The sequence below is a fragment of the Salminus brasiliensis genome, chromosome 4 (genome assembly GCF_030463535.1).
Source record: "Salminus brasiliensis chromosome 4, fSalBra1.hap2, whole genome shotgun sequence".
Taxonomy (NCBI): Eukaryota; Metazoa; Chordata; class Actinopteri; order Characiformes; family Bryconidae; genus Salminus; species Salminus brasiliensis.
The window spans coordinates 21,603,403-21,616,815 of record NC_132881.1 but is presented as its reverse complement, the minus strand read 5'-3'; the positions used below and the strand labels follow the sequence as shown (position 1 = coordinate 21,616,815).

General features: G+C 38.8%; 1 protein-coding gene across 5 annotated transcripts in view; it reads right to left on the bottom strand.

Annotated features, from left to right (window-relative positions):
• Nucleotides 1-13,413, bottom strand: part of csmd1a (CUB and Sushi multiple domains 1a) — a 498,833-nt gene that overhangs the window by 257,722 nt on the left and 227,698 nt on the right. The window lies entirely within an intron of this gene.

The following is a 13,413-nucleotide window of genomic DNA, read 5'->3' as shown; positions in this document are numbered from 1 at the left end:
TTCTTGATGCATGTAGACAGCACACTTGGAGGCGTTTGCTTCTTTGTGTTCGCAGTTGTCCAAAACCTGCCAGTGAGCACACACAGCACTGCTAAAAGCAGCCTACTGGAACTCTTCACTCAGACAAGGTTACAATTGTGTGCTTTCCTGGTTAACAACACTCTTCTTTCATGCATTGTGCACAGAAATACTGAGCGTTTAACCTTGGACTACGTGAAAGTGGTTTGTTTATGTTGTATCTGGTGGAGAACAGACTGAGTGGCTCAATAGACAAGTCTATAAATTAGAAGTCTTTTAATGGATGGTGTACAAATCGTTAAGCTTATGCTCAAAATCAGTCAGTTATCATAAGTGGTGCATTCGAAATTCACAGTTGGTGTTGATGCAATCTTCCAGCAACCTGAAAAAACAATACCATTATGAATTTATCACAGGCACAAAGGAAACTCTGTGTCAGGGTGTTCTGAAAGAGTTTCAGGAAGGGGCGGCCTCAGGACTAAGTCCTGGAAATTCAATAAAGCAAAGAGAGAGATTAGGCCTGCAAAACACTAATCCTCCTCTGGATGTCAAGGGGCTTGCACTGCCAACTGATACTTTTTCTTCGTGAAGCAGCTGAAAACATTTTGCACTAAAGCATGATTATGGATCAGCAGCAGTGATTGTGACAACTCGATTACTCTCAAGGATAGTGTGCTATTTGCACCATGTAATATGTAAACCTTACATTTTTGTACATACATAATATATATATATATATATATATATATATATATATATATATATATATATATATATATATATATATATAGATAGATAGATAGATAGATAGATATATATATATATAGATAGATAGATATTTAAAATGTATATTTTGCTATACATCAGCTTTCTGTATGGGAGATGTCATTTTAGCTACAGACAAAATCTCATTTATATTCTCATCAAATTTTTGTTGATGTATACTTGCATTTAAGACTGTAGTGGAAACAAATTCCTCTATATTTTTGGAAAAGTAGGCATTCATATACTCATATGTACTTATTGTTTATATGTACATATTACTTTTTTATTTCTAGAACTACTAATAGTGGGATTATTACTATTAAATTAAGAATTAAGTATTATGATTATTTTGGTTTTTTTTGTTATTATTAACAGCATGCCATCTATTGTTGCACAACATAATATACAATACAATATAATATAATGCACAATAATTAAAATAATTAGAAGACATAATAAATAGAAGAACAGGATGTTGACATACTGTCTGGTGCCTGTTGTGACTGGACTCTCCTGGAAACTGCCATAAGCCTAAGGCCACAAGATTAGTGGGTTTTATCAAAACGTCTGATAAGAGTTATCCATGTCAGGGGGCCTGTGGAGTCCTTTACAATTCCTCAGGAAAGGCAGCACTGCAGACAAACATATACTGCTGCAAGAAGTGTGTACATGTACAAGCTAGCTGCAAAAAAATCCCATTTTCGCACAATTGATGTAACACTGCACTCATATACAGGGAGAGCCTTTTGATTCCGTAGTCTTTACGCCTCCTGCCTTTGTGCTACGTGCACCCATTATTAATGCCAGAAGCAACTGTTGTATATTGACGGATAAATATTTAATGAGAGCTCCTCTCCTCTTCCTTTTGCCCAATTTCAATTGGTTGCTTTATCACTTCCCTTCATTTGCGTGTCTAAGACATTAATTATTTCTGGGTTTCATGCATTGGAAAGCACGGCAAACATTTAAGAGTAGATAAGATAGGACAGTTTGTCTCAGTATTGAGCACTAACATCCATACACCACTGACAAAATCTCAAAAGCCTTGAATGCCTTCAAATATGGGCTCTAATTAATAGGTGATTAGAAGACACTTGAATCATTTAGTTTTTCTCTTTTTCTTTTACTCCTTTTTTCAGCATGTTCCAATGCTTCGATATATGGAGTGTCTTGCTTTTTCACACAAAACGGTCACATTGAAGGAGATTATCTGTAACCTGGGAAATATCACTCGTTGTGCCTCAGTGCTTAAATCTCACATAACTAACCGAGCAGGCTGAGCCCTCGCTCACTTTCTCTTTGTTCTAAATCTCAGGTTATTTTCACCTGCAATGCACAGTTCTCAGCATGGTCAATTTTCAAACTCCTGCCAGCCCACAAGTACACGGATGGGAAAATATCATGAGCGCTTTCACGGCAACATCAAACACTTCAGAGAGCTTTCTGTCTCAAAACAGTCGCAGTGCATTTGCAATACTGTATGAAGCTTCTACACATGTACTTAACACAGGGGTATGTTTGCTCCTGTTCGCTCACTGCTACCAACATTGCTAAGCTCCTGTTATGAAATATACTGGGTCATTTCATGCCAACTCAACTAAGACCTGTGTGGTCATGCCATGAAAGTTCAAAGCTCTGCTACAATTAGTATTTCAGCAGTGAATTTTAAAAGTTTGCCCCATAAGGCTCTATTGCTTTAGCAATGACTGATCTGAGCTGAAATATTAAAGCTAGCAATAGTATTACTAACACCAGGATTCTGGCTGAAATCAACTGATTTTAAAAAAAGGCTTAAAGACTTAAAGATTTCCACAAAATGTTATTTCATAGAATTGGAAAAAACAAATGGTAAAAAAATGGAATCTTTCAGTTAGTTTTCCAAATGATTCAGAAATTTTAGTTTTTATTATGTATCGTCACATTTCTAGCAAATCTATGAAATATTCATCTCAGAATGCCAAAACAAAGGCCACTTCAGGAGAATATGGCACAAAACCACTCTGCCTATTATTGGATGCTCCTTTGAAAACAATATGTACTACCTCAGCTAAATAAATGACAAAACCGTAGCTAACCATACATCAGAGCTCATCAGAAAGGAAAGCATCACATCTGCTGCTAACATGGCTAGAATCTCTTCGGCTAACTAACAGTCTAACAGTTCTTGTTACAGCCTTAAAAACAAGGCCATGCTAAGGTAGACTATGCTCTGCTATGCCATCTCCTGTAATAAAAGGAAAATCAGCATGTTTCTGTCATGACTGGCTAGATCAGACAATGACGGGTGAACACTCGCAGGGACGGTGCGATGCAAGACTGCTTTAATAGCAACAAAAACAGGGGTAAACACAAGAAAACGCAGCAATACAGGGATAATGAATAACCAAAATACAAATGAAAAGCCACCTGAGGCTGGTGGATAGCCAGGGAGCTAGGCGTGAATGATATAACAAAACAGGGAGATATAAACAGTAACTAAGGACACTGGCAGTGCCAGTAAAAAAAGCAACAAAACTTACGAGACGTAAACACGAAGCTTAGGGATCAGTCGCCGCTTCCCACAGGCGACTCAGAACAAACCAGAGCAGTAGTACTCTCATGAACATGGATAGTCCAGCAGGACTCTTGGAAACGTGATGGACTCTAGTAGACGTCCGCGTGAAGCACTAACAAGATCCTCGATTACTTGGACAGACGCCAACACTCCAGGTTGGCTCAGAACGGCAACAGCCGAGTTAAACACAGAAAACGTGAAGGACTCCTACGGATGTCCTTGTGAATCTCTACTGAGGCAGTCGACAAAGCTAAGACGCCAACTCACCTGGTTGGCTCAGAACGGTGAATTCTCAGCAACGAGAATGTCAGCGTTAGCTCCCTAAATATCCCAGCCTCAGGTGAACCAAATCAATGAAACAAAGAACCCGAATCAAATACATGTGAATCTAACTAAAGAGAAACATGACGCAAGACATGACCGTGAACTGAAAGTCCATGAAACTTGACATGAACTTGAACTGAAAGTACGTGACACGTGACATGAACAGAACATCAACTTAAGAGTCCTTGAACTTGAAGCCCCTGGAGCTAGGGACCGCTCCAGGGGCGGGCGCGGCAACGCGGACCTGACAGTTTCATAACAGGGTTTTGAGTCTTTTTTGCCCCAATCGAAGTCACATACTTACTATTTATACATCAAAGGACAACTGAGAATACATAATAAATGCGTTCTTTCTATAGCCCCTTTAAGCTAACTATTAGCTATTGTTTAGTTAACCAGTAGTAATTCCCCAAAAATGAGTGTCAAGTGTCAAGTAGCCTGTGAGGTGCTAGATAGTAATGCAGCATGCTGCTTTTCATATGCTAGTTAAGCCAGAGTTCTCTTTTTGTACTCTTTTTTTTTTATTATTACAAAAGGCTTTTGCTTGTGTTGTTGTTTCTGTTTTTAATGCACTGTGGTCACAGAGCACAGTCAGATAAACGATACAGTAAGACAGTAAGAGCTTGAAGGTAACTGAGCAAACCCAGCTACCGGCTGGGAAAATCTGGTCTGCATCACGTAGCTCTTGGCTCCTAATTCAAGAATTCTCGAAATGTCTTTGAAAAGAACAGAAATGCAGGACAAACACGATGTTGGCCCAAACAGCTCTTTAGCAGAGTGGAACACATCCAGCATGTGAGTGATTTTTCAGTATCCCAAAGCTACACAGAATAAGTTGGTGGTGTAAGCTCTTGCAACAGCCTCTGAGGTGAAGTTGCACCCATGTAATGGAAATGTCAGGGCTGTCATGAAGAGAAGATAACACACTGGGGTTGTTAGCTCTTTAAAATCAGACAGCTTTAGATGCATTTCCAACACATGCCACACAGTTTTTTTGTCAAACCAGAATCTGGTCTATTTATAGTCTGTCAGCAATTTTAATGTTGTTTGTTTGGTACAGTTACCTGTGTTATACTGTAAATACCAACAAAACACAACATGACTTTACACCTGAACGAGTCACTCGCTGTTTGCTTCTTAAAAGCTTCCTGCTGTGACTGCAGTCTTCTAAATGAAGTGTAGAGGCATTTATGATGCATGCATGTCCACAAGGTATTCAGTGTGCGTAATTAGGGGTTTCTGTGTGGTAACTTTTTTCCATTTTTAGTTTCTGACAGAGCACGCAAACTATTCAAAAGATTGAAAGGTGAAGTAAACTCACCAAGCACTTCATTAGAAACACCAGCCTAATACTGGGGTGGGCCTCCCTTTGCTCCCAAAACTGCATTGATTCCTCATGCCATGAATTCCACAAGATGTTTGAAACATTCCTTTGAGATTCTGGTGAGATTTTTGGTGAGGATCCTTTGAGATTCATGATTGTTTCACAGAATTTCTGCAATTTCAAGGCTGCGAATTTTACCACATCCCAAAGGTGTTCTATTGGATTCAGATCCTTTGATTCGAAATGCCACTGAAGAACACTGAACTCGTTGTCATGTTCAGAAAACCACTTTGACATGACTTTGGGTCATCCTCTTGGCACCCAATTCTGACCTTACCATGTGTTTCTCAGCAGAACATAGATTTTTCTAGTATTTAGCTGTGTTGTCCAGTGTTAGTGAGCCTGTGGCCACTGCAGCCTCAGCTTTCTGGTCTTGGCTGACAGAAGTAAAAACTAATGTGGTCTTCTGCATTTGTAAACCCACCCCGTCAAGGTTTGACGAGTTGTGCATTGTAAGATGCCTCTCTTCTCACTACAATGGTACAAAGTTGTTATCTGAGGGACTGTAGCCTTTCAGTTGGACTGAACCAGTCTGGCCATTCTCCGTTGACCTCTCTCATCAACAAGGTATTTCTGTCTGCAGTATTGGATTCAAACTCATCTTAGTGTAACTCTAGAGGATGCTATGCTGAAAATCCTAGGAGATCAGCGGTTCTAGAAATATTCAAACCAGTCTGTCTGGCACCAACAATCATGCCATGCTCAAAATCACTGAGATGCAGAGGGTGTCATTTTCATCAAATTAATAATAAGCCATTTGCAATGAGAATTGTCACCATGAAAATTATCACCTGTAAAATGGTACGTACAGTAGGGTTAACAGGGATTCTGAATGATTCCTTGGGGTTCTATGCTGAGGAAACATACACAGGGGCAGCAGGGTGAGATACAACTATATCCACAAAAGTCACAGGTCCAAATCCCTCCCTGGTATAATAAGAAAATTATCACATACATCTTGCCACGGCATCGTGGATGAAACATGCTGTCAAGCTGAAGATGTCCCAAACCCAATGTTACGTGGTACCATGTCTGACTATGCAGAGTTATTTGTACTGGCCCTCAAAAATGCAACTGCAGTTTAGAAACTAAGACATTCACTAAGATGTTCTGTATTTGTAGTCTCACCACACTCTAAAAACTGCTGGGTTGCTTTTTCTTTTACCCAAATGCTGGACTAAGCCTGTTGGGTCCTTTTCCTGGACTATTTCTATTTGGGTTGTTTTGTGTAGCCCAGTGGTTGACTGACTGTGTCATAATAACAACCCAGCCAATGGGTTCATTATCAGAATGAATTAACAGCACCTAAAGGAATCAGTTAGAACAATGAAGACGCTGAATAGAACAGAGCCTATATACTATTGAGTAGTATATAAAAATATAAAATATCTAGATCTAAATTTTATGGACTGTACTTTTCTGAGTCATTGTGAGACTGATGGGTTTAGTTAACATTAGCTTTCTTTGAAGTAATAATGTTTGCTTTCACTGTCACTGTTCATTTCACTGGCGGTAGTTTTGCCTGTGTTGTAATATTTGTTGGACTGATGGTTGTAAAATCAAGTTATTTTTAAGTAGATATTAATGTTTAAGACTTTTATTATAGTTGACTAACATTAGCCTACCAGCTACTTAGATTTACGTGGCCAAACATGGTTAGACTTGGCTTCATATAAAGCATTGTATTTCACTGATATATGCCAGGGAAATAAAAAAGAGCTTTAGTGTGTTAAAGTTTTTTTTTATATTTATTACAGTTTCTGTATAATATTCTAATGTGTTTTGTAAAGAGGCTGTTCATATGATCATCGTATCAAAGCGACATGGCTCAGATTGTTAATTGTTGTGAGTGCAGAACCAGTAAACCAAATCCTCTTGAAAACCATGTTGTTTGCCCAAACAGCTAAAGACGTGCCTACCTGGCCTTCACATTCACGACATGTACAGTAAATGGGTCACAATTACAGACGCTTACTTCATTCTGTGATTTCATACAATATTGCAATGTGTCCTTCTAAAATAGCATCTTCACTCAAAAATGTGAATTATGCATTCGGAAATGGGCTTGGAAACTTTCAGAGTTGCTTGAGAGTCGGGTTGTCTAGATAGTGCTAGCCAGGTAGCCAAGATATGTGCCTATTCTCTGTTAAAATGACATTCCATGAGACAAACAAAACAGACAAATTGAGTTCCAAATGAATGAAAATACCACCATTTCTGCCTTGAGCTTTTTGCTTTGAAGGATTCATGGTTTGTCCTTCAGAGTGAAAAGGCTTGTGAAGACCCCTTTTGTCAAACATGCAGACTTGTGAGTGTAGACTGCATATGAAAGGATTGGTTCCAAAATTCATTCCATTACATTTTCATTGTCATTATTATTATTATTGTTATTATTATTATTATTATTATTATTATTATTGTTATTATATTTTACAGTGATAAATTAATTACTAGGTGTCAGCTTTACACACAATGTTTTAGTGTTGTACTATGATTATTTCACTGGTAGATGCCAGGGAAATAAAAATGTGCTTTAGTGCTTTAGTTTGTTAAATGGGTTTTTTATTACATTTTCTGTAAAATATTGTAATGTGTTTTGGAAAGAGGCTGTTCATATGATCATCATATCAAAGCACCCTGGCTCTGATTGTTAATTGTTGTGAGTGCAGAACCAGTAAACCAAATCCTCTTGAAAACCATGTTGTTTGCCCAAACAGCTAAAGGCGTGCCTACCTAGCCTTCACATTCACGAGATGTACAGTAAATGGGTCACAATTACAGACGCTCACTTTTATCATTCTGTGATTTCATTCTTTATTGATTCTCTCAAGCACTGGAGCTTCCCTTTGAAGCTCCCCTTTGAAGACAAAGAGGAAAGCATCCACAAGGCTGTCTCTATTCTTCCTGTCATTAAGTCAAATTCCACCTTTAGTTGTATTATTAACTTGGTCAGGCAATTAAGGACAATTACTGCATTAGGTTTTATTACAACTGCTCTATATATACAGGCAAGTCTATAAGCTTTCAGACAGTGACAACTTTTGTAATTTTGTCTTCATACAACACTACAATGTAACTCAAATGAGGCAATAAAGAAATAATAAGCCATAGCTTTAATTCCAGGGGGTTAACAATGATATCACTATCAATCAGTTTAGGAATTACATCTTTTTTTTTTTTTTTTTTACATAGCCCCTTCATTTTCATAGGCTCGAAAGTCATAGGACAGTTGAATGATAAGCAGTTTCACAGCCAGCTGTGGCCTGTTTCCTCATTTTTACATGACAAATAAAGGAGATAAAGAGTCTGAAGGAGAAAAACATAGATATCAGATAGGAGTTTCTGATAGGAGTAGATGATCGCAGGAAACGTTCCTTCATATCATTGTAAAAGTCTACAATCAAGAGATGCCTTCATTAATTTAAATAGGGGGTTTGCTTCAACTTGCGAACCACTGGTAACACTAAAGAACAGAAAGGTCAGATTAGACTGATAGAAAAGATCTAAAAAGCCAGTAGTGAGTTCTATAACAAGATTCCCTAGCCAGATGAAACCAAAGTAAACTTAAAAAAAAAAAAAATTAGAAAAGAAACGACGGGGTTCGTTATCTAAAAATCACATCATCTGTCAAACATGATGGAGGCACTGTTATGGCATGGGCAAACATAGCTGTCAATTGTGATGATTGACTGATGAGTAACAGCTGAGTATGTATGTGTACAGAGCTATACTGATACCCAAATGAGCATGCTTTTCACTGAAGACAAAAGACAGAAGGACCCACAAACAAGCAGCATCTGAAGGCAGCTGCATTAAAAGCCTGACAAAGCATTTCAATAGAGGAAACTCAGCATTGATGTCCATGGGTTCCAGGCTTCAGGCAGTCACTGACTGCAAAGATTAACAGCTAATCATGTAAGATAATCCTTACATTATGTTATTTTCTCCAATTAATTTTGGGTCTGTGAAAAGGGTGGGGCTTGAAATCTTAGAAATATATATATATATTTTTCTGGCCTTGAAAATCTCACAAACGTTTTAAAAAGGGCTCTATAGAGCACCTCTATTGTTGCAAGTATTATTACAAGAACGGGTTCTTTGACTTGAAATGATACTGACGCCAGTGCCGGCCAGCATCGCACCCGGCGATCTACCCACCCCAGAGAGAGCCCCAGGGCCTCAGCTGCCGATGGCTAGCAGCATGACCGGGACTCAAACTAGTGATCATAGTGACAGAGCCTTATTCTGCTGGACCACAACATGTCATGTTTGTACAGGATCAATAAAACTTAGATAAAACATGTATATACATATTAAAATAAGCGATAATAAGATAATTTTTGCGGCTTCTATGCAGGTTTCAATGGAATATTATTAATCCATCTGTTAATAAATGTTAACTACACCATTGGCTAAATGTGAGCATAAGGCATTCCTGTTTGATTAGCTGAAAATACTAAAATAAGAAGCAAGCTCTGGCTTCCTATTTGATGTGCCCTTTGAAGTGAAGCCTCTAATGCAAACACAGAGGTCAAACACTTCAGATTTACAGACAGTTTCAGTCACATGAAAGGCTTGGGCGATATGCATAAGCCTGAAATCAAAAGCTCGCCATGTCCCTGGGCTTGAGACCTATGTTTGGAATTAATTTCCTTTTCAATATATTGACACAAACTGGGTGCTCCTGGAAAATTCCCCCTGTGAATCAGTTATTCGATTTGCAACGTATGCTGAGCTGAGATGTTTTATTTAGAAGATTTTAATCTTTTCTTTTTTTCTATAGCACTGTATCAGTAAATAGAAAAAAGTGTTTTAGACTTGTTGTAAATTTTGGCTCTGTGCAGGTGTTAAAAAAATGAAGGAAAAAGAAATCCAACTAAATTCAGAGGCAGGTTGTATCCTCAGGTTACGTTATGTTGGCACATCTACTATCTGATGCAACAGCATTCTGTGTTTATTCCATATATCCCGAGGGAACGCCATTGCTGTGCTTTTCTGTAGCCTGGTTTGCCCTCGCAAAGCAGCAAACAAGCACTGAGTAATTCATCCCAAATTAATGAGTGGCATCCTAATCAGGCACCTGACCTGCCATTGTAAGGCAAAGCAAGGCAAAGCAAGTGAGGCAAATTTATTTATACAGCGCACTTCATACACAAAGGCAATTCAAAGACATACATAAAGACTTACGTAAAGGGAAAGCCAACTACGAACAACAGAAAAAGATTAAAATAGAAAACAGAATATGATAGAAGACGATAAAATAAAGCACTTACACTGTTTTCCAGCAGCCTAAGTGAGAAAGATCACTGTCTGTAAGGTAGTAATGAATCCTCGGGACAATAGTGTTAGCATTTAACCTCCAAGAGAGTTTATTAAATTCAGGATAACCAATAAAGTGAGTGAATTCTCACTAGCACCCTGAGCGAGGAAGCTCACATAAAGCTAACACCTTTCACAGGATCGATGGAAATGTAACTAGGTTATACTATAAAGTGACACAATGATGCCTGAGAGGTATGAATCGATCTCTATTAGTCTATTAAACTTTGGATAATCAATGACTTGAGTGAGACAGAGTCTTGATAAATTATACTTTAATGTAAAACAAAACCTCTAAGGAATTGATCAGTACTTATGACAGTGCCAGAGTTTATTATTCACCAGAGTTAATTCAACTTACATTACAATGACTAATATTACAGAAAAAGTTCCATAGAGAACAAAGTGCAGTGTAACAGAACAGTAATAAATAGAATCACTACAGTGTAAAATCCTGTAGTATTACTCTACTGCCTCAGTCCATGTGCTTCTTTCACTTTCAGTCATGGTTCTGTATCTCTCAGCTTGTCAGCAAATGCTGTGTAAAACATGTCCCCCCTTCCTGCAATGCTTCTTCAAATTCATATACGCACATTGCCAAGCATCTTTTTAGATCTTCGTGGCCATGATGTAACATTAGCAAGAACAATGTCATGGGAAGTAATTAGCTTTAGCTAGGTTAGTATTAGCTAGGCTGTGGGTTAGCAAACAGTATCCATAACAGTATCCATCAATGGCTGATTTTATGATTCTTACACTCAGAAAGTAAACATTATGCACCGTCAGACAACGGCAGAGTGCCGAAAAAATACTTTCTACAAAACTGGAACTTGATTACTGGAACATGGGTTGGGATGGCGAGCTAGTTAGCATAGGCTCCCTTCTCTTTCTAGTGTGGGTATTTTATTCTGTTAGGAGTGCTATTCTGATACCAGTTCCCTCTGATAATGGTCATCATCCATGCTAAGCTAAAAGCTAACCCTCATCCCACCAAGGGGTGAGCTACAAAAAGTAGTTGCAATTGTAGTTGTATTTCATATTGTTCTAAAAACAAAGCTATGTTGTGCTGTGCTGCTTCTGTATTTGTCTGCAGTGATATAATCCAACCAATCAGAGCAGAGCTCATCAAACAAGCCCACCATTAAAGTAAAAAATAAGGGTTAATTCTGGAGCAAGATATAGATTGTAAATTGGCTTATTAAACCACATCTGGGTATTTGTTGCTCCAAGTAAAGCCATTTGCTTACTATTCATACATCAAATAACTAACTAATACTCCATAAATAAGTTTACAATTATGTCTTCTAGTTTTTTCACAGTTTTATCTCCAAGTTTTTATCGATTTATCCATTCATCCAAGGTCACTGTTATATGTTTAATTCACATAATGGGTCATTTGTTTGGAATGGGTCATTCGTCATCATTTTTGGCCATGTTTGGACCCAATAAAACTGCATTCGCCACCCAATGGCCACCCCATTTGTTCAGCCCAATGATGACTACATTAAAGTAAACAGAACTTGGTCATGAAGCTAAGAAGCCAGGTTGAGTGCATACCAGGTGACTGTGATATGTATTTAGAAGTGTATTTCTAAAAATACAGTACTAAAAGAAGTTTCCCATCCTTTGCTCATGCTCATTTCGTACTGTCAAAAGCTGGGTTTAATAGCTGTATGATTGCAGTCAAATCTGTTTAGATAAACGCAAGCTCTGGCAGTTTTGGGTTACTTTTTTGTCGCCTCATCAGCTTAACTTGTGCCTCAGACTTCATTCGTCTTCCATCTCCTTGGAACAGAACAGGTCAAATAGGGTTTTTTTTTTTTTTTTTTTTTAAGTGTTAGCCGGGGTGTCATCCGTTACTGTCAAGGCAGCTGTCACACTTGAGTAAACTGCCTTAAAGGCACACAACACACAGAGTGGCCTCTGGACTCCTCCAGGTACGGTCCACCCGCTTCCTCCGTCACTGGGAGAACTCCATTACTCTGGGCGAACTCAATGGGAAGTCAATGATCACTCCATGCTGCAGGGATTCAATCCAATCAAAGAGCTGGTACATATTATCCCAATGCTATCAAGCAAAAAATCCTTGGCGGAATGTGCACCGTTTCATCAGCTATAACACTCTCCAACATTTACTTCATTGTTAGGGCTGTATTGAGGACAACTCTGACAGTTTTGTTTGATTACAAAGAAGCCTTTTTGAACAATGTAGGCTTGTAAAAAAAAAAAAAAGATTTTTCAAGCTTTAAATGGACACAGCGAGTCCCCTGCAAGGATGAAGCTTTCCTTTAAAAGAGTCTACCAGAATGAAGGGGAAATAACAGGGATATCAGACATTGCTAAACACATTACAAGCCATCATCATATACACTGCTAAACAAATTCACAGGCAATGTATTGAGTGTTAGTAGTTCTCCTGGCACAAACACAATTCCCTTGATTCTCTAATTCCAGTGTTTATGTATTAGCGCTAGGCCCCTTGGGCACAATATCCGTACGCCTGTCACGCAACCCGAAAGCACTACTTCAGTTCAAATAAGTGGCTTGTGTCGCCCATCTATGTCATAATGCTCCCTTATTAGTGCAAGGCAGGGAGAACAATTTCATTACATACATAAAAACAGCGGCGAGGTGGTTTTCTTACACGGCTTCCGTTATTGATCAAGGTAATGGTTTGGAGTGAGCGCAAGCTAACTGCCCCTGTAAATCCGGGCCTGCATGACTAGGCCCGGAGCAGCGGGGTATAAATGCATTTTTAGGGTGCATTGAACTCCCTCTCATGGTTCACACATGCCACACACAGCCATTTTCCTCAGCTGACGGAGCGAGCTGTATCGACAGGCCAGTTCATGCATAGCAGCCATAATGAGCAGCTCTGAAACAATGGGAATTAATTCCGGGGCCTTGAAAACTCAGCTCCTTATCAACATCCTGTATGAAAAAGACACAAAAGGGAAATGGGAGATGTTATTTACAGCTGTGTCAATGTCCCATAGACGCAAATGCTTTGCAGCAGGTGACAGTGGCAGCCTGCAAAGTCTAGTGGCTC